The sequence below is a fragment of the Macaca mulatta genome, chromosome 18 (genome assembly GCF_049350105.2).
Source record: "Macaca mulatta isolate MMU2019108-1 chromosome 18, T2T-MMU8v2.0, whole genome shotgun sequence".
In the NCBI taxonomy this organism is placed as follows: Eukaryota; Metazoa; Chordata; class Mammalia; order Primates; family Cercopithecidae; genus Macaca; species Macaca mulatta.
In genome coordinates, this window is record NC_133423.1 from 84,003,904 (window position 1) to 84,030,575 (window position 26,672).

Genomic DNA, 26,672 nt, shown 5'->3' on the forward strand with positions numbered 1-26,672 from the left:
AGTGCTACCTGAGGCTGGGTAATTTACAGAGGTTTATTTGGCTCACAGTTCTACAGGCTGTACAAGAAGCATGGTGTCAGCATCTGCTTCTGGTGAGGGCCCCAGGAAGCTTCCACTCACGGCAGAAAGCGTAGTGGAGCTGGCATGTGCGGAGATCACAGGGTGAGAGAGCAAGCAAGAGAGTTGCAGGGAGGTGCCTGACTCTTCTAACAACCAGCTCCTGGGCAGCTAACAGAGTGAGAACTCACTCCCTAGGGAGGGCATTAAGCTATTCATGAGATTCCAACCTGAATCGAATGTCAGCATGAGGCTTGGAGGGATTAAATATACAAACCATAACCCTAGCCCAAGGGTTGTTCTTTATCATTAAAGTCAGATTTATTAAGTCCAGTTTTACTAGCACATGCCTGGTTGTTGACTGTTCTGGGTCCATTTTGGAATGGCCTGGGTGCCTCTTCAGGACGTAGATTTAAATCTCCTTGTATTTAGGACATTTTTCTTGAATAATACCTTTAAATATTTGTTTGATTCTATTGCTTGTTTTTATTTTGTTAGGAATTCCTTTTATGCATCTGTTGACTCTCATTTGTCATCCATCCAAACCTATCATTTCCTCCCCATCCTCTTTTTCGTTTTCTTTTACCTAAGTTTCAATTTCTAGGCTTTTCTAATCCATTTCTCTACCCCTTTCTGTGGATTCTGCAATACCTATTCTGTCTTATGCTCATTTAAACTTCATCTTCATTTCTGTGGCTTTTTTCCCCTAAGTATTTCTTTTCTGATCTCTTCTAGCTCATATTCTGCCTTTTCTTTTTTTCTATTTTTTCCTTGAGTTCTCATGTTTGTGCTCTGTGGTGATCCCTCCCTCCCTTCCATCCTCCTCCCTCTCTCTCTCTTGCGAGGTGATTGCCTCATTAAGTTTTAAAAAACGACAAAATTTTGGTCACAGCTTTCGTCTGCTCACTAGCAACATTCTAGGGAGTATTGGTCTATTGGTAAGTTTTATGGCTCTCTTTCGCTTTTTTAATAGAATAACTTTTTATTGCTTTTCCAGTTCCCTTTGTATTACTCATCATTGAGTGAGCTGGGTTTTCCAAGACCAGCTTTCTTGAAGAGATACTGTGATATGGAGAAGCTTCCAGGATGGCCTTCCAGGCTTTACAACCCAGAGCCTCTCTCCATCTCTGTTGCACTGGAGAGAGGGATGTTCCTACAAATGTAATCCATCTCTGAGATTTTTTACATGGTCTTGCCTCTGAATCTTTGAGATGACATAAGTCCTGGAGGGCTTCGGTCCTGTTTGCGCACTCAGACTTGCAGTCGTGGATTGCCTCTGACTCTTTGAGATGACATAAGTCCTGTAGCGCCTCGGTCCTGTTTGCGCACTCAGACTTGCAGTCGTGGACCAGAGCGCGTCCTTCGGGCTGTGTTCTTCACCTTCGTGCTTCTGCTGGTGCTGCTTGGGATCTTCCGTTTCTCTGTGCTCTTTGCCGTTTCTGCACAATCTCAGCTGCCTCTGGCAGACCTTACAGATACTTGGAATTCTGGAGATTATACCTGTCTCCTAGTTCCATGGAAAATGGAGGTCAAAAATTCCATGAAACTTTTTTCATTGTCTTTTTGCTGTTGTTTGATGTCGAGAGGAAAGGAAAAAGTTCTGTTTGTCCATTTCGTTACAGATAAGGAAAGTGGATTCACAAATGTTAAGCAACTTGATCAGTGTCACCCAGCAAAGGGCAGAATGATTTTCAACACTGAGTTTAAAAGTCGGCCAGGGGCAGTGGCTCACACCTGTAATATCAGCAACTTGAGAGGCCAAGGCGGTAGGATCGCTTGAAGCCAAGGAGTTCAGGACTAGCCTGGTCAATATAGCAAAACCTTGTTTTTACAAAAAGTGGAAAAAAAAAAAGCCAAATGTGGCATGCACCTGTGGTCCCAGCTACTTGGGACCTACTTGGGACAGTGAGCTATGATTGTGCCACTGCTCTCCAGCCTGGGTGGCAGCACGAGGCCATCTCTAAAAAAAAGAAAAGCTCATGCTCTTTCACTGTCCCATGTTGTTTCTTCAGTGCTGGAGATACAGTCACAGTGGGAGGCAGTTATGGAGTCAAAGCAACTTTAGTCTTACTGGGTATTTGTTATAGAGGGAGATGTATTTGAGTAGCAAGTTATGGTTATAGAAAATTATTGTGCCTTCAGTTAAGAACTTTATGATCACCTACAGCTTCAGGTACCCCTTTTCCCTTCTCTTTCCCTTCTCCTTCCTTCTGTGACCTCGAAAGGAGACTATAGGTCAACACGCTCTCTATTCTCATCTGCTGCCTAGCTCACAACTTCTCTGAATGCAGCTCGTGCTTCATATCATCCACCATGTTTCCCTTCTATTCTGTCTCGATTTTTCTTTTTCAGAATGGCACCCACTGCTATATGTTCTCCCCTGTTTTGTTTAAGGCGTCCTCCAGTAACACTGTTCTCTGGAGGTCAGGGATGAGTGGGTAAAATCAGATATCTTTTCTGTCCAGGTTCCCAAGTTGCTAGTGGCTGAGCTTCCTGAAACAGAGACCTGGAAACAGTTCCTGTTGTTGTTGACTCTGACAGGATCCTCAGCTCTGACCACTGCTGTGCCCTTCTTCAGGGGAGCGTTGGTGGATTTGTTTGTGAATGTGTCTGAGAGTGTAAAGGTTACTATCACACACATGTTTACTCGGTAAAGATAAGGTTCTGGTGAAAATAGAATCGAACTGTGCCCCGTCCTCTGTCTTTGCATTTCTGTGAAGAACACAGTTTAGTTTTTAAAAATCACTGGTGGTGGCCCTCTGTATGAAAAAATAAGGCTTACTTCTTGACACTTGAGGTCAAACTTAATTGTTGGAACATGTGAGTCCCGTTTACAAATTCTGGCTCATGTGTTTTTTTGTTTGTGTTTAGCTGGGTAGATTTGTGGGAGACTCAGGGTGCAGAAGGGAGGGAGAAGATGACGCTGTTTTAAAATGATGCTTTCCACTGGTCGTTTCCTCTAAAGAAGACAACGGTGAGTCCAGGGGAGCTTTTATTTGTTTTCCTGCTTAGGGATGGAAGGAGGGAAAAGACAATTTCTTTAAAAAAATTTATAAAATGTTTTGCACTTTTTAAATGCTTAATTTATATCTGTGACATGGAATTTGAGCAAAGTGGCCACGTATTTTGGTAGGGAAAAAGGAGGCATCTGATAGTTTTATTTTCCACATTTTAGGGACTACTTTCCATTGCAGCTTGAGAATGGTTTTCACTGATTAAAATAATGGCTTTTCAAAAATTAATGTGTTATATAGTGAGCACATGATCTTTTTAAATCTGTTATCCTTCTGTAGTATCACTTCCTTTTTTTTTTTTTTTTTTTTTTGAGATGGAATCTTGCTCTGTTGCCAGGCTGAAGTGCAGTGGTGGGATCTCTGCTCACTGCAAGCTCCGCCTCCTGGGTTCAAGCGATTCTCCTGCCTCAGCCTCCCGAGTAGCTGGGACTACAGGCGCCCGCCGTCACGTCCTGCTATTTTTTGTATTTTTAGTAGAGACGGGGTTTCACCATGTTGGCCAGGATGGTCTCAATCTCTTGACCTTGTGATCTGCCCACCTTGGCCTCCCGAAGTGCTGGCATTACAGGCGTGAGCCACTGCACCCGGCCATATCACTACTTAAGCTTTATGTCCTTTTGATATGTAAAGACAAAAAGTTAACATAAAAACATAAACAAGAACTTTATACAGCCAGAAAAGGTACAGTGTAATGCTGATGTTTTTGCTTTAAGTAATAAAATAAAACTTATTTTTTTAATTATAGAGATGGTAGTAAAATACTATCGAGAACAGTTTGAAAAGTGAATAATTTTTAAAAGGAGATAAGAATTGATCAGTCTAGATCAACCTAGAGGTACCATTGTTAATGTTTTCTTCTTATTGTAGTTAAATATATATAACATTAAAATTTACAGTTTTAGTAATTTTTAAGTATACAGTGTCATGACATTACGTACACTAACATTATTGTGCAACCATTATCACTATCTATCTTCAGAACTTTTTCTTCTTTTTAAACTGAAATTTCATATCCATTAAACACTAAACCCTGGTTTTGCCCCCTTACCAGCCCTGGCAACTGCCGTTCTACTTTCTATGAATTTGATTAGGAACCTTGTACATGAAATTATTTGTCCTTTTGTGACTGGCTTATTTCACTGAGCATAATGTTCATTTATGATGTAGCACGCATCAGAATTTCCTTCCTTTTTAAGGCTGAATGAAAACTGACTGTATGTAGATGCCACATTTTGTTTATCCCTTCATCCACTGGTGAACACTTGGGATGTTTCTGCCTTTGGGCTACTGTGAATCATGCTGCTATGAACATCGATGTACCCATGTCTGTTCGAGTCCCTGCTTTCAGTTCTTTTGAGTATAGCTCCAGAAGTGGACTTGCTGGCATATATCGTAATTCTATGTTTAACACAGAAGACAGAATTTCCATACTGTCTTCCACAGGGGCTGCGCCATTTTACATTCCTACCAGCAATTCATGGGGTTTCGATTTTTCCACATTCTTGCTAACTTTCTGTTTTCTTTAAGTAGCCAACTTAATGTGTTTTTGATTTGCATTTCCCTAGTGATTTGTGATGTTGAGCACCTTTTCATGTGCTTATTGGTCGTTTGTGTATCTTCTTTGGAGAAATGTCTATTCAAGTCCTTTGCTCATATTTTGTTTGGGTCTTGCTGCTGTTGAGCTTTAGTAGTTCTTTATCAATTCTGAATATTAAACCATAATCAGATACATGATTTGAAGATATTTTCTCCCATTCTACAGGATGTCTTTTCACTTTCTTCATATGTCTTTGGATGCTCAAAATTTCTTAATTTTGATGAAGCTCAGTTTCTCTATTTTTTCTTTTTTTGCCTGTGCTTTCAGTGTCATATCAAAGAAATTATTTCCATATCCAGGGTCATAAAGCTTTCCGCCTTTTTTTTCTCCTAAGGGTTTTATAATTTTAGCTTTCGTGTCTAGGTTTTTCATCCATTTTGAGTTAATTTTTATACATGGTGTAGGATAAGGGTCCAACTTCATTCTTTTGCGTTTAGATACTCAGTTTTCCCAGCCCGTTTGTTGAATACTATTCTTTCCCATTGAATGGCCCTGACACCCTTGTCAAAAATTGTTGGATCATATCTGTGAAGTTTTATTTTCTGGGCTGTCTATTCTATTCTATTGGTATATATGTCTATCTTTATGCCAGTATCACACTGTTTTGATTATTGCAGCCTTGTTCTAGCAAGTTTTGAAATCAGGAATTGTGAGTCCTCCAACTTTGTTTTTTTTTTCCCCCTAAAATTGTTTTGGCTGTTCAGGGTCCTTTGATATTTCATACGAATTTTAGAATGGATTTTTCTATTTTGCAAAAAATATTGTTGGAATTTTGATAGGAATTACATTGAATCTGTTGATCACTTCAGGCAGTACTGATATCTTAAAAATATTATTTTCCAGTCCATAAACATGGAATGTCTTTCCATTCATTGGTGTCCTTAATTCTTTCATCAACACTTGTAGTTTTTAGTGCCCAAGTCTTTTCCTTCCTTGGTTAGGTTTATTCCTAAATATTTTATTATTTCTGACACTGTTTCAAAAGGAATTATTTTAAAATTTCCTTTTAGGATTTTTCACTGTTAGTGTATAATAATGCAACTGATATTTGCATGTTGATTTTGTTTGTGGCAGCCTTGTTTATGTTTTATGTTCCTTAGGTCTAAAACTTTTTTTAAAAAAGGGAATCTTTAGGGTTTTCTACATAGAAGATCATGTCATCTGTGAACAGAGATAACTTTACTTTGTTCTTTCCAATTTGGATGTCTTTTATTTCTTTTTCTTGCCTGATTGCTCTGGCTAGGACATGTACTGTGTTGAACAGATATGACAAAAGTGGACTTTCTTGTCTTATTCCTAATCTCAGAGAAAATGTTTTTAGTCTTTCTCTTTTGAGTATGGTGTTAGTTGTGAATTTTTCATTCATGGCCTTCATTATGTTGAGGTAATTTTCTTTTAGTCCTAGTTTATTGAATGTTTTTTAAAAAATCATGAATGGTGTTGAATTTTGTCAAATGATTTTCTGCATCAATTGAGATGATCACATGGTGTTTGTTCTTCATTCTGTTAATGTGATATATTATGTTGATTTTCACATGTTGAACTCCTTGCATTCCAAGAATAAATTTTCCTTGATCATGTTGTATAATCCTTTTAATATGCTGCTGAGTTTGGTTTGCTAGGATTTAGTTGGGGATTTTTGTATTAATATTAATAAGGAATATTGACTTGAAGTTTTCTTATAATGTCTTGGTCTAGCTTTGGTATCAGGGTAATGCTGGTCTCATAGAATAAGTTAGAAAATGTTCCTTCCTCTTGAGTTTTTCAGAATAGTTTGAGAAGAATTATGTTAATCCTTCTTAAGTGTCTGGAAGAAGTCACCAGTGGGGACACCTTGTCCTTGTTTTTTCTTTCATGGGAGGCTTTGATTACTGATTCAGTCCCTTTACTAGTTAAGGTCTATTCAGGTGTTCTGTTTCTTCATGATTCAGTCTTTTTTTTTTTTTTTTTTGAGGTGGAGTCTGGCTCTGTCGCCCAGACTGGAGTGCAGTGGCATGATCTCGGCTCACTGCAACCTCCACCTCCCGGGTTCAAGTGATTCTCCTGCCTCAGCCTCCCGAGTAGCTGGGACTACAGGCATGCACCACCACGCCCAGCTAATGTTTGTATTTTTAGTAGAGATGGGTTTTCATCATGTAAGCCAGGATGGTCTTGATCTCTTTGACCTCATGATCCATCCACCTTGGCCTCCTAAAGTGCAGGGATTACAGGCATGAGCCACTGCTCCCAGCCATGATTCAGTCTTGATAGGCTGTGTGTTTCTAGGAATTTGTTCATTTCATTTAGATATAAAACTTGTTGACATGAGATTGTTCATGGTACTGTCTTTTATTTCTGTAAAATTGGTGTCATATCCCCACATGAATTTCTGATTTCAGTAATTTGAATCTTGTTTTTAGTCAGTCTAGCTAAAGGTTTGACTTTTTAAAATCTTTTCTAAAAACAGCTCTTGGTTTGGTTGATATTCTTTTTTTTTTTTTTTTTTTTTTTGAGACAGAGTTTCACTGTTGTTGCCTAGGCTGGAGTGCAGTGGCACAATTTCAGCTCACCGCAATCTCTGCCTCCCGAGTTCAAGCAATTCTCCTGCCTCAGCTTCCCGAGTAGCTGGGATTACAGGCATGCTCCACCACCCTGGCTAATTTTGTATTTTTAGTAGAGACGGAATTTCTCCAAGTTGGTCAGGCTGGTCTTGAACTCCCGACCTCAGGTGATTCGCCCGCCTCGGCCTCCCAAAGTGCTGGGATTACAGGTGTGAGCCACTGCGCCCGGCTGGTTTAGTTGATTTTCTTTTTTGTTTTTCTACATTCAGTTTAGCTCTATTCTAATTTTCACTATTTCCTTTTTTCTGCTAGCTTTGAGTTTAATTTGTTCTTTTTCTAGTTCTTTAACGTGTGAAGTTAGGTTGTTGATTTGAGATCTTTCTTCTTTTTAATATAAATATTTCTAGCTGTAAATTTCCCTCTTAGCGTGGCTTTTCCTGCATTTCATAAGTTTTGGTATGTATGTTTTCATTTTCATTTGTCTCAAAATATTGTCTAATACCCGTGTGATTTCTTTTTTGAGCCATTGGTTGTTTTAGAGTGTATTGTTTAGTTTCCACAAATTTGTAAATTTTCCAGTTTTTTTTTTGGTATTGCTTTCATTCCATTGTGATTGGAAAGATAACTTTGTATTATTTCAGTATTTTTTATTTATCCAGACTTGTTTTGTGGCTTACCAAATGGTTTATCCTGGAGAATGCTCCATGTGCACTTGAGGAAAATGTCTTCTGCACATATATTTTTGTGTGATGGGGTTCTGTATGTATCTGTTAGGTTATAATTGTTCTATAGGTCTATACTGTAGTTCAAATTCTTTATTTGATTTTTTGTCTAGTTTGAATCTGTTATTCAAAGTAGGATATTGAAGTCTCTGTCATTGGAAAGCTCTCTAATTTTCTGTCTTTCAATCGTGTCCATATACCCTTAGATATTTTTGAGCTCTCATGTTTGGTCTCTATGTTTATAATTGTTATAACTTCTTATATTAACCATTTTATCAATATGTAATATTCTTTTTTGTCCCTTATAATAGTTTTTTAACTTAATGTCCATTTTGCCTAATATTAGTATAGCCACCACTGCTCTCTTTTCGTTACTATTGGCATGGAATATTACAAATAGTATTTTCCATACTTTCACTTTCAACCTGTATGTGTCCTTAGAACCAAAGTTGGTCTCTTTTAGACAAAATATAGTTGGATTCTTTTTTTATGTTTTATTCCATTCTACCAACCTACAACTTTTGATTAGGGAGTTTAATCTGTTTATATTTAATATAATTATGGGTAGGGAAGGATTTATTTTGGTCATCGTTAGTTGTTTTCTGTTTTTCTTATAGCTTTTTTGTTTTTCATATCGTCCATTACTTTCTTAGTGCTAAGTGGATTTTTCTGTAATGACATGTTTTGATTCCCTCCTCGTGTACTTTTGTGTATAGTCTATAGATTTCTTTTGTTGTTACCTTGAGCATTACACATAATTTCCTAAATCTGTTGTTTCTTAAAGCAATAGATTTTAAATTAATATCAATTTAACATGAATGTCATACAAAAACTACTTTCACAGCTCCATCCCCTACTGTTATTGTTGTCATAGATTATGTCTTCGTATATTGTGTGTCCATTAACATGCACTTACGATTCTTTTATGCATTTGTCTTTTAAATCCGTTGGAATAATAGAAAGTGGAGTTACAGACCAAAATTACAATAACCCTGGTTTTTATATTTGTCCATGTATTTACTTTTACCAGAGAACTTTGTATTTCCATGTGGCTCCAAGTTACTGTCTAGTGTCCTTTCATTTCCATACCCTTTAGCATTTCTTGTAGGGTATGTTTGGTGGTAATGAACTCTCTCAGCTTTTGTGGATCTGAGAATATCTTAATTTGTCCTTCTTTTTTATCTTATTTTGCTTTAAATTCTGGGATACAAGTGTAGAATGTGTAGGTTGGTTACGTAGGTTTACATGTGCCATGGTGGTTTGCTGCACCTATCAACCTGTCATCTAGGTTTTAAGTCCTGCATGCATTGGCTATTTGTCCTAATGCTCCCCTTCCCCTCGCCCCCCACACCTCAGCTGGCCCCAGTGTGTGTTGATCCTCTCCCTGTGTCCATGTGTTCTCACTGCTCAACACCCACTTACGAGTGAGAACATGCAGTTTGGTTTTCTGTTCCTGTGTTAGTGAGACACGGTGACAACGTGCTAGCAGCCCTCACTCTCGGCGCCTCCTCAGCCTCGCGTTCACTCTGGCTGCGGTTGAGGAGCCCTTCAGCCCGCCGCTGTGCTGGAGGAGCCCCTCTCTGGGCTGGCCCAGGCTGGAGCCGCTCCCTCTGCTTGCCGGGAGGTGTGGAGGGAGAGGCACAGGCGGGAACCGGGGCGAGTTCCGGGTGGGCGTGGGCTCCGCAGGCCCTTCAGAGCGGCTGGCGCCCCCGGCCTCGGGCAGTGAGGGGCTTAGCATCGGGGCCAGCAGCTGCAGAGGGTGCGCTGGGTCCCCCAGCAGTGCTGGCCCGCCTCCCTGCGCTCATATTCTCCCCGGGCCTCAGCTGCCTCCCTGCGGGGCAGGGCTCGGGATCTGCAGCCCGCCATGCCCGAGCCTCCCCTCCCCACCCGCCCTGGGCTCCTGCGTGGCCCAAGCCTCCCCAGCGAGCGCCGCCGCCTGCCCCGCAGCGCCGGGTCCCATCGAGGGCCCAAGGGCTGAGGAGCGGGCGCACCACGCGGGACTGGTGGGCAGCTCCGCCTGCGGCCCTGGTGCTGGATCCACTAGGTGAAGCCAACTGGGCTCCCGAGTCTAGTAGGGACTTGAAGAATCTTTCTGTCCAGCTCAGGGATTGTAAATACACCCATCAGTACTCTGTGTCTGGCCAACCTAGTGTGGACTTGGAGAACTTTTCTATCTAGCGCTCTGGGTCTAGCTAAAGGATTGTAAACTGCACGGATCAGCACTCTGTCTAGCTCAGGGTTTGTAAATACACCCATCAGTACTCTGTATCTAGCCAACCTAGTGTGGACTTGGAGAACTTTTCTATCTAGCACTCTGGGTCTAGCTAAAGGATTGTAAATACACCAATCAGCACTCTGTCAAAACGGATCAATCAGCTCTCTGTAAAATAGACCAATCAGCAGGATGTGGGTGGGGTCAGATAAGGGAATAAAAGCAGGCTGCCCAGCCAGCCAGGGGCAAGCTGCTGGGGTGCCCTTCCATAGTGGGGAGGGTTCGTTCTTTCGCTCTTTGCAATAAATCTTGCTGCTGCTCACTCTTTGGGTCCACGCCACCTTAATGAGCTGTGAACACTCACTGCGAAGATCTGCAGCTTCAGTCCTGAGGCCGGAGAGACCACGAACCCACCGGAAGGAAGAAACTCCAAACACCTCTGAACATCTGAAGGAACAGACTCCGGACACACCATCTTTAAAAACTGTATCACTCACCGCAAGGGTCTGCAGCTTCATTCTTTAAGTCAGTGAGACCAAGAACCCACCAATTCTGGACACATTAGTTTGCTGTGGATGATGGCTTCCAGCTTCATCCATATCTCTGCAAAGGACATGATCTCATTCCTTTTTATGGCTGCATAGTATTCCATGGTGTATTTGTACCACATTTTCTCTATCCAGTCTATCATTGATGGGCATTTGGGTTGGTTCCATGTCTTTTCTATTGTAAATAGTGCTGCAATAAACATACAGCATGTGTCTTTATAGTAGAATGATTTATATATATTTTTTGTTATATACCCAGTAATGGGATTGCTGGGTCAAATGGTATTTCTGGTTCTAGATCCTTGAGGAATCGCCACACTGTCTTCGAACTAATTTACATTTCCCCCAACAGTGTAAAAGCATTCTTACTTCTCCATAGTCTCACCATTATCTTAATGTTTCTTGAGTGTTTAAAAATCGTCATTCGGCCGGGCGCGGTAGCTCAAGCCTGTAATCCCAGCACTTTGGGAGGCCGAGATGGGCGGATCACGAGGTCAGGAGATCGAGAGACGATCCCGGCTAACACGGTGAAACCCCGTCTCTACTAAAAAATACAAAAAAACTAGCCAGGCGAGGTGGCGGCGCCTGTAGTCCCAGCTACTCGGGAGGCTGAGGCAGGAGAATGGCGTGAACCCGGGAGGCGGAGCTTGCAGATCCGGCCTCTGCACTCCAGCCTGGGTGACAGAGCAAGACTCCGTCTCAAAAAAAAAAAAAATAAATAAAATAAAAAAATAATAATCGTCATTCTGACTGGTGTGACATGGTATCTCATTATGGTTTTGGTTTGCATTTGTTTAATGATCAGTGATGATGAGCGGTGTTTCATATGTTTGTTGGCCACATAAATTTCTTCTTTTGAGAAGTATCTGTTCATATTCTTTGCTTGCTTTTTGATGGGGGTATTGGTTTCTTTCTTGTAAATTTGTTTAAGTCCCTTATCGATACTGGATATTAAACCTTTGTCAGATGGGTAGATTGCAAAAGTTTTCTTCTGTTCTGTAGTTTGCCTGTTCACCCTGACGTGATAGTTTCTTTTTTTTTTTTTTGAGATGGAGTCTTGCTCTGTCGCCCGGGCTGGAGTGCAGTGGCCGGATCTCAGCTCACTGCAAGCTCCGCCTCCCAGGTTTATGCCATTCTCCTGCCTCAGCCTCCCAAGTAGCTGGGACTACAGGCGCCCGCCACCTCACCTGGCTAGTCTTTTTGTATTTTTTAGTAGAGACGGGGTTTCACCGTGTTAGCTAGGATGGTCTCGATCTACTGACCTCGTGATCTGCCCGTCTCGGCCTCCCAAAGTGCTGGGATTACAGGCTTGAGCCACCGCGCCCGGCCTGATAGTTTCTTTTGCTCAGCAGAAGCTCTTTAGTTTAATTAGATCCCATTTGTCAATTTTGGCTGTTGTTGCAATTGCTTTTGGCATTTTTGTCATGAAGTCTTTGCCCATGCCTGTGTGATTGCCTAGGTTTTCTTCTAGGGTTTTTATGGTTTTGGGTTTTACATTTAAGTCTTTTTTTTTAAATTATTTTTTATTATGATACTTTAAGTTCTAGGGTACATGTGCATAATGTGCAGGTTTGTTACATATGTATACTTGTGCCATGTTGCTGTGCTGCACCCATCAACTCGTCAGCACCCATTAACTCGTCATTTACATCAGGTATAACTACATTTAAGTCTTTAATCTATCTTGAGTTAATTTTTGTATAAGACGTAAGGAAGGTGTCCAGTTTGTTTTCTGCATATGGCTAGCCAGTTTTCCCAGCACAGTTTATTAAATAGGGAATCCTTTCCCCATTGCTTGTTTTTGTACAGTTTGTTGAGGAGAAGATGGCTGTAGATGTGTGGTGTTATTTCTGAGGTCTCTATTCTGTTCCATTGGTCTATATGTTTTGGTACCAGCACCGTGCTGTTTTGGTTAATGCAGCCTTGTAGTGTAGTTTGAAGTCAGGTAGCGTGATGCCTCCAACTTTGTTCTTTTAGCTTAGGTTTGTCTTGGCTATACAGGATCTTTTTTGGTTCCATATGAAATTTAAAGTCATTTTTTATAATTCTGTGAAGAATGTCAGTGGTAGTTTGATGGGAATAATATTGAACCTATAAATTACTTTGGGCAGTATGGCCATTTTCATGATACTGATTCTATCCATGAAGATGGAATGTTTTTCCATTTATTTGTGTCCTCTCTTACTTCCTTGAGCAATGGTTTGTATTTCTCTTTGAAGAAGTCCTTCACATCCCTTGTTAGCTGTATTCCTAGGCATTTTATTCTCTTTGTAGCAATTGTGAATGGGAGTTCATTTGCGATTTGGCTCTCCGCTTGTCTATTGTTGGTGTATAGGAATGCTTGTGATTTTTGTACATTGATTTTATATTCTGAGACTTTGCTGAAGTTGCTTATCAGCTTAATAAGTTTTTGGGCTGAGATGATGAGGTTTTCTAAATACAGAATCATGTTGTCTTCAGTTGAATCCCTGAATAGACCCATAACAAGTTCTGAAATTGAGGAATTAATATCCTACTAACCAAAAAACCCCAGGACCAGACGGATTCACAGCCGAATTCTACCAGAGATACAAAGAGGAGCTGGTAGCATTCCTTCTGAAACTATTTCAAACAATTGAGAAGGAGAGACTCCTCCTTAACTCATTTTATGAGGCCAGCATCATCCTGATGCCAAAACCTGGCAGAGACACAACAAAAAAAGTCAAAACTTGAGGTCAATATCCCTGATGAACATCAACGTGAACATTTTCAATAAAATACTGGCAAACCGAATCTAGCAGCACATCAAAAAGCTGATCCACCATGATCAAGTCAGCTTCATCCCTGGGACACAAGTCTGGTTCAAAATATGCAAATCAGTAAACATAATCCATCACATAAACAGAACCAATGACAAAAACCACATCATCGTCTCAATAGATACAGAAAAGGCCTTTGATAAAATTCAACATCGCTTCGTGCTAAAAACTCTCAATAAACTGTGTATTGATGTAACATATCTCAAAATAAATAAGTATTTATGACAAACCCCAGCCAATATCATACTGCATTGGCAAAAGCTGGAAGCATTCCCTTTGAAAGCTGGCACAAGACAAGGATGCCCTGTCTCACCACTGCTATTCAACATAGTATTGGAAGTTCTGGCCAGGGCAATCAGGCAAGAGAAACAAAGAAAGAGTATTCAAATAGGAATAGAGGACGTTAATTTGTCTCATTTTTAGTTCGAGTTTTGGAACATACAGAATTCTTGGCTGACAGGTTGTTTTTGTTTGTTTTGTTTTTCTCTTTCAGCAGTTTAAATATATCCTCACATTGCCTTTGGGCTCCCAGGTTTCTGCTGAACAATGTGCTGATAATCGTACTGGATATCTTTTGTATATGATGCTTCACTTCTCTCAATACTTAAACGATTCTGTCTTATGACAGTTTGAATATGTCTTGGTGTGGGTCTCTTTAGTTTTATCCTACTTTGAGTTGTTGAATTTCTTGGATTTGTCAATTTATGTATTTTCTCAAAGTTGAGAAATTTTCTGCTGTTATTTCTTCAAATAATATCTTCCTCTTTCTCTCTTCTCCTTCTGCAACTCTCATAACATGTATATTTGTTCCCTTGCTTGTGCCTCATAAGCCTCTTAGGCTCTGTTCACTTTTCTTCATTCTTTTTTCTTTATGCCTCTCAGATTCAGTAGTTTTAAATGACCTGTCTTTAGATTTTCTTATTCTTTCTTTTACCTGTTTGAGTTTGCTGTTGAGCTCCTGTAATATATTTTTGAAAATATAGTAGCATTTTTCATTTAGTTGTTGTGTTTTTCAGGTCTAGAATTTCTGTTTGGTTCCATTTTATAATTTCTGTCTCTTTGCCATTATTCTCATTTTGTTGTTAAATCATTTTCCTGATTTTCTTTACTTCTTAGTCCATTTTTCCTCTAGCTCTTTGAGCATATTTAAGACTCCTTGTAAAATCTTTGTCTAGTACATCCAGTGCCTATGTTTCTTCGGGGATAGTTTCCACTCTTCATTTCAATAGGCCATGTTTTTCTCTTTTGTCTTTTGTATGTTGTGTGCTTTTTTAAAATGGAAAATTAGGCATTTGAAAAAAAATAACCACTTCCTTCTGTCTTTCTAGAATAGCTTTGTGTTGGGAAGGACCTTTGGGATCAGCTGTGCTTTGTTAACAAGCTGAGCTTTGGGATAGCTCACTATGAAGTGAAGGCTTAAGGCCTTGCTAGGCCCTTTTCTGGGTATGTGTCTTATCTGGGCCTGTGTGTATGCTTTTCAATTCCCAGTACAGATGGTAGCTTTTAATTTTCTTAATTTCCCCAAGACTCTCACCTTGGCTGCTGGACCTTATGTATTCTGTTGTATTCCTCTGCCTGTAGTCTCTTGCCTTAGGTGTCTGTGGGTCTGTATTCTTACCGTAGCTCTCACTGTTGCTTCCTGCTTCTTGTGCCCTTTCCTAGCCTGGGAGCCAAGCTGTGGTGGTTTTTGCCTTCTGAGCTCCCAGTTAGGCAATGCAGAGACCACTCCTCAGGCAGTCCTCAGACAGGTTAAAATGTTGCAAATTAGGTCTGCTCTACTTCTTTCAGAGGGAGGAAATTGGAAACTTTGGCCACTGCTTCCTCCAGCCCAAGGCTACACCAGGCTGGGAAGCAGGGGAAAGAAGAGTGAATAAAAATGAAATGAAATTACAGACATTTTGAATGTGGCTTCTTCAGTAGGCATTTGCTCAATGACTGTAGAACTTTGTTTTCCAGCTCTTTAATAAAGTTAATGTGGCTAGTCTCTAGTTATTTTTCTTAAATTTTTCTTTGAGTGAATGAGGGCCTGGAGCCTCCTAGTCTGCTGTTTTGCTGATGTCACTCCTCCAGATAATATTCTTTTTTTTTCCTGGTTGATACAACAGTGATTTAACTCACAGGATTAAAATGTTTAGAGCTTTAGCTGGGCATGGTGGTGCACACCTGTAGTCCCAGCTGCTTGGGAAGTTGAGGTGGGATGATTGCTTAAGCCCAAGAGTTCGAGGCTGTAGTGTGCCATGTTTGCACCTGTGAATAGCCATTGCACCCCAGCCTTGGCAATATAGCACGACCCAGTCTCTAAAAAAAGAAATAAGAAAAAGCTTAGTGTTTAATTTCTTCAAGTACTTTGCACAATGTAATAAGAATGGTCAATTTTATGCTAAAATTTATCATATGGAAGTTCTTATTGTGCTGATTTAGTTGCAGCACAACTTTTTATTATGAAAAGGAATTTACTCTGAAATGGTGAGATTTTGGGGCCATTTCCCCAACATGAAATGGATATAATGGCAAATGTTCTTTTATTGCTGTTGGGTGCATACTCTTGCACATTCTGTAATTTTGACTTAGGCTACTGTGATTAGAAATTAAATCATTCGTGTGATGGAAAAATGTAGAGAAGTAGAGGCAGTCTGAACTAAATTACTGCTCCATGAAACCAAAGGGGCCTGAGATGACTTAGACACCATCCTTCTTGAGGATAGGGAGTGAATCGATGGTCGATCAGCTGAGCCTTCTGGTGGTGTGATTCAGACATTATTTAGCTGGGGTTCTGAACCCTGGATCCATGGATGGAGTTAAACTTTCTTTTAAAATATATTCCCAAATCATTTCACAGAGATTTATTCTCATTTTACTTAATGTGCAGTTTGGTCGGCACTGAGGGGAAGGGGTTGTGCTGTTCGATGAAGACAGATGTGCTGTAACCGTTCGTTGAGTCCTCTGGCAGCTTAGGGCGGACCTTGTGCCCCAAGGCTGTCTCCAGTGTCACCAACACCCATCTTCAAGGAGGTTCTGCTCTGAAACCTGTTGTCAACACAGAGGTTCCAATTTGATTTAATTAGATGCCTGAAAGGGAAATGAATGGAGAGAGGTGCTTGTTTCCACCCCATTTCTATGCCCATTTGACATGTTGGTCATAAACAGGATTGATGGGCAGATTCAAGTTGTTGGACTGTCACACTGCGGCAAAGATGCCTGGTGCGGCGTTGCAGAGGACCTTTCAGATGAGGCGTGTGCTCCTGTACTTTAGTCTATGTTGTTTTGTTTTTATGACATTTAATCAGATCTTACCAATTTTTAAAATCCAAGCTTGGAGTGAAACTTTGGCACCCTGACAGTGCTTAAAACTTAGGAAGACTGGAGGAATTGATGCATGTGGGGAAGCAGGAAGAGGCCAATTTTATCTTTCCATCTGGATAACTTGGTCAATTCCTGCTATGCTGTTGAACTAGCAAGACGGTTAGGACCCTTTACTCTTTGTCCTTTCTGAGGAGTTTCTGTCATAAGCCAATGGTAGAACCTGTTATATGAGGAAGTCAGTGGCTCATCCACACAAAGTAATAAAATATTTGGGGACATGCATTTAATGTTTCCAGAAGGGCAAATGCCTAGTTATTATGACTTACTAAGACCTATGCTGTCTGTCAATAATTCTTTTCTGTTATGCTGAAATCACTTTGGTCACTACAAAAGTGACTTTTCATTTCCACGAGTCTGTTTATTTTCTGAAAGGCAGTCTCACTCTGTTTCCCAGGCTGAAGGGCGGTGGTGCGATTACAGCTCACTGCAGCCTCAAGCTCCTGGGCTCAAGGGATCCTCCCACCTTAGTGTCCAGAGTAGCTGGAACTGCATGCACGTGCTACCATGCCTGACTAATTTAAAAAAAAAAATTGTAGAGACAGAGTCTTGCTTTGTTGTCCAGCCTGGTCTTGAACTCCTGGCCTCAAGTGATCCTCCTACTTTGGCCTCCCAAAGTTCTAGGATTAAGGCATGAGCCTCCATGCTTGGCCTCCAAGAGTCTTAAGTTGGGTTTTCTAGAAGCAGAGCCTGAGATCACAGTCCAGTTTCAGTGAGTTATTGAGGCCATTTTAATAGGAGCTGGGGATTGAGGAATGTGGGATGGGGCAGTGGAGGGAGGAGTTGAAGCAAGTGAGCAGACTCAGCCAGGCTCCTGCTTCAGCGCAATCCCATGAGGCCTTCAGAGCGTGAATTGCTCTATTGACTTGGTCCCACTTTGAGAAATACCCAGTACTGGGCACTATTGGCTCCTGGCTGCCTGAGAGTACCGGAGTCTGGGGCAGGCCACTGGGCATGACCTCGGTCGGGAGGAGGCTCCCATCCACCCAAGGGGAATCTGCTTGGAAGGGTGGCTGTGAGCCTTTGGCAGCAGGCACCCGCAGCTCTTGGGACAGGTGCACTGCCACCGCACCAAGTGTGCAAAGGACCTGGGTAATATAAATGCATCGCTTAAAGCTAGTGTAGCTTATTTGAGAAAAACAACTCTTATTACTTATTTTTAGTGTCTATTCTACTTCATCATAAGTCAGATTTAGAAGATGTAGGGCTGTAGAAAGATGAAAAAGTAGGACAAAACTTTTATTTGAAATTTAAAAGATTTTCCCATCTAATTAAAAGTTTTACCTTTTTATTGTAAAATAAGATACAGGTACAGAAAAGATAGGAAGCAAATACATAGTTTAGTGAATTATTTTAGACAGTCTCCCCTGGAACCACCACTCAAGTCAGGAGCTAGAAATGTGCCGCCCCCAGGATCCCCTGTGTGCTGCCCCTTTCCCATCACACCGTCTTCCTCCCTCCAGTAGCAACCCCTGTCTTGACCTTTCTAATAATGACTTCCTGACATTTCTTTATGGTTTTATCATCCAAGTGTGAGCTGTAGTTTGATCTTCTCTAATTAGAAACACTTGAAATGTCTTTTGGGTCAGGCGCGTTGGCTCACGCCTGTAATCCCTGCACTTTGGGAGGCCGAGGTGGAGGGATCACTTGAGGTCAGGAGGTCAAGACCAGCCTGGCCAACATGGTGAAATCTTGTCTCTAATAAAAATACAAAAATTAGCCAGGTGCGGTGGTGCACGCCTGTAATCCCAGCTAGTTGGGAGGCTGAGGCAGGAGAATCTCTTAAATCCAGGAGGTGGAGGTTGCAGTGAGCTGAGGTCGTGCCGCTGCACTCCAGCCTGGTTGACAGGTTGAGACTCCATCTCAAAACAAACAAACAAAACAACAACAACAACAACAACAAAAAACTTGATATATCTTTTAAGTTTCCGTTTTAACAGGCAGGCTCTCTACTTCTTTCTTTTCCTTGAAGTTTAATGAATTAATTAGAGATGAGGTCTTGCTCTGTTGTGCAGGCTGGACTCCTGGGCTTAGATGGTCCTTCTGCCTTATCCTCCCAAAGTGTTGGGATTACAGGCATGAGCCCCCACACCCAGCTTACTTGAAATTTATTTCTTATAATGGGTGGTTGGATGCAGGGAAAAAGAAAAAAAAAGGAAGTTTGTTTGTTAAAGACCCTGGACCTGTTGGCCTCTATAGTTTCCTTCACCCTGGATTTTGCTGACTGAAGACTTGTGGTATAATTGAACATGTTCGTCTGTCCTCTGTATTTCCTTTATCTTGGTAGCTGTATTAGGAAGCTTGATCAGAATTTGGTCTTCTTTGGCAGGTGTAGAAGAAGTGGTGTATTTTTTCATCAGGAGATATAATGTGTGCCTGTCCATATTTCTTTTAATGTTATCTTCCTAGTCGCATTCATTCATTGGGGGGTTATAAGATGGGCATCCTACAGTTCTGTTATTTTGTTTTTACTTACTAGCTGGAACATTTTTGTAAGAACATGCTTCCCTTCATCTACCATCTGGTTACCCATGGTATATGGCTCATATAAATGGTTGATGTTCCCTTTAGTTACCAAGTTTCCCAGTCATCCTCGAGAGATGACTGATTTTTTACATGTAATTATGAACGCTTGGATTTTAACATAGTTGAGTTTCAATCCATCACAATTATTATTATCATTATTAATACTATTGAAGTTCAAACTATCCTATCCCTGACCAGTGAAATCCTTTTCTGGTTGTTTCCTGAGTCCTTTTGATGTGGCCCTAGTCGTCTTGGATGGCTTCTTCTCTATTGAGTATGACAAGATTTTCCATACTCATCTTGTATATTTTTTACACCAGACCTGGAATCAGCCATTTGTTTCAAGAAACTCTAGTGTTTTTTTTTTTTTTTTTTAATGATAAATTACATTTCAAGAGCATAGTCTGCATACTAGGGATATTCACTGACACAAAGTTATTGTTTCTAGGACTTTTTAGTGGACAGAGCCAGGGATGTATGTGTGAATCTATATGCAAATCTATGCATCTATTTATATATCTATTCATTGATATGGATATGTAGATTATATATGTCTAGATTATTTTATATATATGTAGATTATATATATTTTTCACAAGATAAAAGATTTTGTGAATCCCTGTTGATATATCCAGTTCAAACAGAAGATTATTGAGTTTTTCTATATTACATGTATCTCCTTCCATCTACGCTGAGAATGCTGATTTTCAAGGACATGGGGGATGATAGTTAGAAATTTTATTATTACTCATTTGATTTATCCCTAAAACATGATAAATCAAATTTATCCCATTTATCCCTAAAATGGGATAAATCAGATTTATCCCATTTATCCCTAAAATGGGATAAATCAAATGTACAGAGTTAGATGAAAACTACTAATTCTACCATCACCAAGTGTGATGACTGGAAACAGTTTGTTGCAGAGGAAAGGTGATTCTAACCCTCCTCTTTCTGAAGTTTTTCTGTAATTGATACTTAGAAGACTGGCTTGCCGTATTTCCAGCTGGAAATAATCCATACATATTATTAAAAATCATAATTCAGAAAGATACTGGGTGGCTAGAAAAATCAGTTAACACAAATATGATGAAATTTAACGAAGGTGAAAATTTTCATTCTGAAATTCCATTATGTAATTTCAGGATGGGCGAGTGAAAAGAACTCTGGATGGAGAAAAGAATAGTAGCAAATCAAAACACAACAAAACCCCAGACTGTGATGTACACCAATAATATCAGGCGGCTGAAAACCAGCAGAATCCCACCCCTGGATTTTCAGGCTGTGTTCCTAGGAGCTTGGTGTTTTCATCAGTGCACGTGGTTACTCCATGGAATCCCGCATTGGTCAGACCAGCCTGTGCTCGGCCTCAGGCTTTGTGCACAAGGACAGGCACTGACACACTATAGGTGGCTCTGAGGCAGGGACTCCAGGGAGCCAAGAATCTGGACATTGTGTCACACAAGAAGCCGCTGAGGAGTTCAGGGATGGAGAGGACTCCGTGGTTGTAAGAGACCTTCCAGTAAATGGAGGAGCCTTTCTGTGGAGGAAGGGAGCAGGGTCTTGGCACAGCTTGAAACAATCAGTCTGGGGCCGGTGGGTGCAAGGTACAGGGAAGCGAAACCTCAAGCTGTTGTCAGAAGGTGGTTTCTAACAGCAGGACTTGCCCAACAATGGAATGGGCTGCTTGTCACATGATGCACTTCCCTGGCTTTACCATTGTTTAAGACAACTTGGGAAAAAAGCCATATTCTTACCTGCTAACTCCAATACTCTGCTGTTCCATTTCCTGTGTAATATTAGTAAGGAAGCAGTTTAATTTTTTAATCGCAGAGAGACGTGATTGTGAGCTCATTTTAGGGAGCTTAATTTCCTGGGAATTGTCTCTCACGAACGCCTAGTTAGGAGACACTGCCAGTTGGATTTGGTCTTATCATCACAGAGATGATGAACGATTTGAACGTTGGAGGTGATCGGAAAGATTGCCCCTAAGAAACCAGCTTTCTGGTGACATCTAGATTGAGCACTTCGTGATACAGGCCAGCTGCAGCATTGCAGAGGATTCTCATGCCTCCAACCCGCTTCACCCTCAGAAGACGCTGTTCTTGGCTTGTGTGTTTCCAGGATTCCCTTCCAGCCCACAGGCAGGCCTGAGGCACAATTGGAAATTGATTAGCTTTGTTCCTGGCAGTCTTTGGCGTTTGAAATCAGTGTGACTGAGGTGTTTTCAACTTCAGATGGAGCCTGACAGAGACTGAGCTGTAGATGGGCCACGGAGTGGAGAGATGCGGAACTTCAAGCTGTGGCGAACCTTGGAGAACAGTGTGTCTCCTGGGCGAGGGGCAGGCTCGGCCACGTGGGATCTCCACCAAGCTGGCCTTGCCTGGGACCCGGGCCTCTGACCTTCCTGCAGGTCTCGGAGCCACTTTGGAAACAGGTTTATTTTAGGGTCAGACCAAGAATAAAATATCCTGTAGATATTCCCTTCTCAGAAAAGTGCTGTTTGCCCTCAGGGAGCTTGTAGTCGCACGGGGAGTGCAGCGAGATGAGTCCAGGTGAGGAGGTGTGTGGTGTTACAGCGAAGCCGGCAAGGGTAAAGCAGGACTCACCTGCCACGATCCTGGCTAGTTTTCACTCTCAGTGCTGTTGTGCGTTTTGCCTGGTGACACCTGCTGCCCCTATTACAGATATCAACACTAAAAAAAGTACGACCAAAGATTCCTGGATTTTTAAGTCAATGGAATTTCCAGGTCATCAATAATAACCATGAATAGTCTTGAAAAGAGCATCAGTAGACATGATCTGGATTTTCCAATTTCTGCCTTCAAATGTACTGGCCATTTACATTTATATGAAAAGATAAGTTGATGTAAGAGAAAATCTCTGGTATCATTTTTCAAAAGGCAAGCAAGGCCACGGAGATGCAGGGCAGTTGGCCACCCTCTCAGACAAGGCTTCTCCCTGGTGTGGAAACGAGTGAGGGAGAGGCGTGGTATGTGCCGCTTTGATGCTACGCAAGTAAGAGGTGACGTGAAGATGAAAATTCCTGGCCCCTGGGAGAATTTCTGGTATTTTTCTGTCCCTTTTCTCCCCACTGATTTCTTTTTTCTCCAGAGGAGGAGGCAAATGAGTGGGAACTGAGTATAAAATGTCCATCACCTTTGCGTTCAGAATTCAGAATGGCCTTTAAGGTTTGCACCAAATATTTGGGTGTTGCATGTGCATTGTGGTGTCAGCTTGTCGTGGGAGGGAGTGGGGTCAGCAGTACATGCGACATCAGTGCGGAGCCCATCACTCATCAGGAAGACGTCAGCAGGGGTCCTCTCCCTTTTTGACTCAAAATACACTTCTGCAAGTTCCGCCTCCCGGGTTCATGCCATTCTCCCATCTCAGCCTCCCGAGTAGCTGGGACTGCAGGTGCCCACACCCGGCTAATTTTTTGTTTTCGTATTTTTAGTAGAGATGGGATTTCACCATGTTAGCCAGGATGGTCTCAATCTCCTGACCTCGTGATCCACCCACCTTGTCTCCTGTCGCTTTAACATACATAACATACCAGCATTTCTGGTGGTGATTTCTAATAAGGGATGTTGGATTTGAAGAGGAGTACATATCTTTCCTTAAAACATTGAGTACTTCTCGTTGCACCTCGCTTTGTTTGGTGGTTCCAGGCCCTCAGTACGGTTCTCCCGATGGGATAACCAAGTTCACCGTGGCCTTGAGCCGGACTTCTCTTGTCCCGTCTGCTGGGAGATGAGAAAGTTCTCTTCCTGGGCCTCTTCATGCCGGTTCTTTCGTTGGCAGGAGCGCGTGTTGTCTCGTAGGGGCCCTGGATTATATCACTGCCACCCACACCCATGCACGTGTTAGGGCTGGAGGTGAGGCCATGCTGAAAGCTGGGAAGGGACAGTTGCAACAGTTTGTAGGATGAGAAATAATGAGTTGCATGTTTTCCGGGAGGGGCCTCTCCATCGTAGCATCATGTCAGCGGCATTCTTGGTGATGTCTGCCCCCAGCCAGCCAGAGCAGGCTTGTGGTAGAGCGAGGTGTGCCTGCTTGGATCTGTTTGCAATGGGGTTTGACAGACAAGGCAAGTCTTGACTGTATGAAGGTTTAATAGAAGCGTCCCTGACATAGGAGGCGAGTGTTGGCTGTACGAAGGTTTGAGGGGAGCGTACACTTGTGATTGTTGCCCATCAAGGTCTGTGGGCAAAGACACACATTTGGAAGGTAACACAAGCAAAGGCACAAGTAAGAGGAGAGAGGCCGTCTTTTACATTTGTCATTGTGCCTTTGTCTCACACACTGAGTGTTCTGTTGAAGCTGGTTGTGGGTTGTGTGAGTTTGTGTAGGAACGTTGGACGGCTGTTCTAGTCTGATAGTCTGTCAGTGTGGACTGAAACCTCTGTTTGTCAGCATGGGAGTGAACTTCGTTCTTTCATATGGTTGTGCCAGCTGACTGTTCCAGTGACCTTATCATTCAGTCTTTTGCAGTCCAAGTAGACCTTGTCAATGGAGTTTTGGAATATGACTCTCCACGCTGTAGATGGAGGGAACTCACAGACAGGAGACCGAGGTATGAGGTGTAGCAGCCATTTAGGAGTCAGAGCCCGCTAGGGGCGGTTGGATTCCAAAACCTTCGTGCCAGCAGGGCGGCCAGGTGGCCTTCAGGTCGCAGTCTCCGTGCTCGGTCGCAGTCTCCGTGCTTGGCCGCGGTCTCCATGCTTTAGCTATGCACGTGGACACTTCTAGCTGGACCTTGGTAGAAATGTGAACACATCTTAGAAGATAAATTGAATAAAACAAGTGGAAAATTTAAAAGGCAAATGTAGCAGAAAACAGTTTGATAGATTAATGGTATGGAAACCAATTTAATAGAAATGAGAAGGGAAGACAAAGATGATAAACTAAGTTCTTCTTGAGTGAGAGTTAGTCTTTGGGTTGTGGGCGGGAAGGATCTTTCCGACTCTACGAAAGTTACCCAAGAGGGAGGTGGATTGCTGGACATGAGCTTGTTGGGTCCCTTTATGCCTACAGAGAAGAGCTAAACTGGAAAACTATTTTTTTTTCTTTGCTTGAGATATGAGAGCCCCACTCACCTTTGGGGAAAAATGGATCATATTTCTAACCAGTTCAGTGGTCTGTCTGTAGTTAATCAGGTTAGTCATAAAAATGCCAACCGGCAGCAAAGGCTGAATAATATTAAGAATGTGGAAGTGGGGCCGGCGCAGGGGCTCAGCCTGTGATCCCAGCACTTTGGGAGGCCGAGACGGGCGGATCACAAGGTCAGCAGATCGAGACCATCCTGGCTAACACGGTGAAACCCCGTTTCTGCTAAAAATACAAAAAAACTAGCCGGGCGAGGTGGTGGGTGCCTGTAGTCCCAGCTACTCGGGAGGCTGAGGCAGGAGAATGGCATGAACTCGGGAGGCGGAGCTTGCGGTGAGCTGAGATCGCGCCACTGCACTCCAGCCTGGGGGACAGAGCGTGACTCCGTCTCAAAACAAAAAAAGGCTGGAGAAGGAGGCGGCTAGGTGGGCAGGCTTCATGTTGTTTCCCTTAATGACGGTCTTCAGGACTGTGCCGGGAAAGGGAGAGTGGAAATGCAAACATTTCTCAAGAGTGCAAGGGCGTGTTTTAATTATTCCAGTGCCAAAAGGGGCTTTGTCTAAACAAAGCCAAACCTGTTATGCATCGTGTCGGAGGAGCCTCGGAGTCAGCTTTGAGGACCGTTTTGCATTTTTAACTATCACATTGTCTTTGGATCGGTGTTGGCTGATGACCTTGGGTTTCAGGAACTGTTTTGACAGCTGACAATGATGATGCTGGTTCTTATTTCCATGATAAAACATGTAGTGTCAGGAGGAGTAATGTAATAAAAATAAAATAAATAATGGTTGTGGTCTCACAGATACCTTGAGTCTTTATAATTAGTCGCATTTTTAAAGATGTGAAACATTTTAATGGCCATATTAACAGCACTAGAGCACTCTTCTACTGGAATTGTAAAGTGGCACCACACTTGGCTTTTTGCAGTGCTTGTCAGGTTCAAAAGTCTCTAAATAATGCCATGTACTATACTTGTTTCTTGTGGCATCTCTGCTAGACTGATCTTGTCAACAGGCTTTAAAGTAGTAAACATACATTTTTAAAGTTTGGTCTTAAGTATACTGAGGTCATAGAAATGTTCTGTTCTAAAGAATAAGTATAATTAGCATAAAACAAGTTTTAATATATATTAAGTGAAAATATCATATAATAGTGTCTGTAACATGATACTGTTTTTGGCAAAAGATACATATGCATAATCGTGTGCTTTCAAGGAGACGTGCCAAGCTACTCACATTGGTTAACTTTGGTCATGGGGTTATGAGTATTAATGTTTTAATTTACTTACCTGTATTTTCCATTTTTTTCCACAGTGAACATTATTGCCATTATTGCTTTTTAAGAAAAATGTTGTATAATGACATGTATTATTTGATTTTTTTTTTAAGAGACTAGGTCTTGCTCTGTCACCCAGGCTGGAGTGCAGTGGTGTGGTCATAGCTCACTGCAGCCTCAAACTCCTGGACTCAAGCCATCTTCCTGCCTCAGCCTCCCGAGTAGCTGGGACTAACAGCGTGTGCCACCACACCTGGCTTATTTCTTAAATTTTTTTTGTAGAGACAGGATCTCACTATATTGTCTAGGCTTGTCTTGAACTCCTGTCCTCAAGCAATCCTCCCACTTCAGCCACTTAAGTAGCTGGGATTACAGGTGCGAGCTGCCACACCCAGCTCTATTATTTGATTTTTTCTGTGTGGAGGGGCCATGTCATACAAACAGTAAATACATTTGAAAATCCTCAGTGGACGCACTTTGTTCTGTATTTCTTACATACCCGAGGCTGGCAATGCTGTGAGTTCCACTCGTGTGTTTGAAATGTGCAAAGTGTGATGGGGGCAAAGAGCACAGCATAGTGTCCTTGTCTGTAAGCAACTTACAGACTAGTTGGGGAGACACGACACACCCTGAAAGCAGCTAGTGAGCAACGCAGGTGCTGCTGAGTTGTGCAGTACAAGTAACTAAAGAAGCTGCTCAGGCCGGGATGCAGACGGTGGGAGTGATGGAGGGATACGGGGAAAGGAGTCATCGGAAACACGTTTGCACTGCTTTGTTTATTCTTCCCCTGGAGACAAGGAGCAGATGCCTGTCCTTGGAACAGGCTCCTGTATGGCCACACCGTCCGTGCTTCCAGCATTAATCCTTTGCTTTTTACCTTGAGAGCTGCTTCCATGAGAGTCTGTAAAATAGAA

The 26,672-nt window shown here is 42.0% G+C and overlaps 1 protein-coding gene across 23 annotated transcripts in view; it reads left to right on the forward strand.

The window, feature by feature from the left end:
- The window catches only part of LDLRAD4 (low density lipoprotein receptor class A domain containing 4), a 446,527-nt gene that overhangs the window by 128,858 nt on the left and 290,997 nt on the right, over positions 1-26,672 (forward strand). Inside the window, exon 1 of one of the 23 annotated variants that reach the window (XM_028837725.2) lies at positions 2,743-3,031. The gene's annotated coding sequence lies outside the window, so the exon portion shown is untranslated. 23 annotated transcript variants of the gene reach the window in all.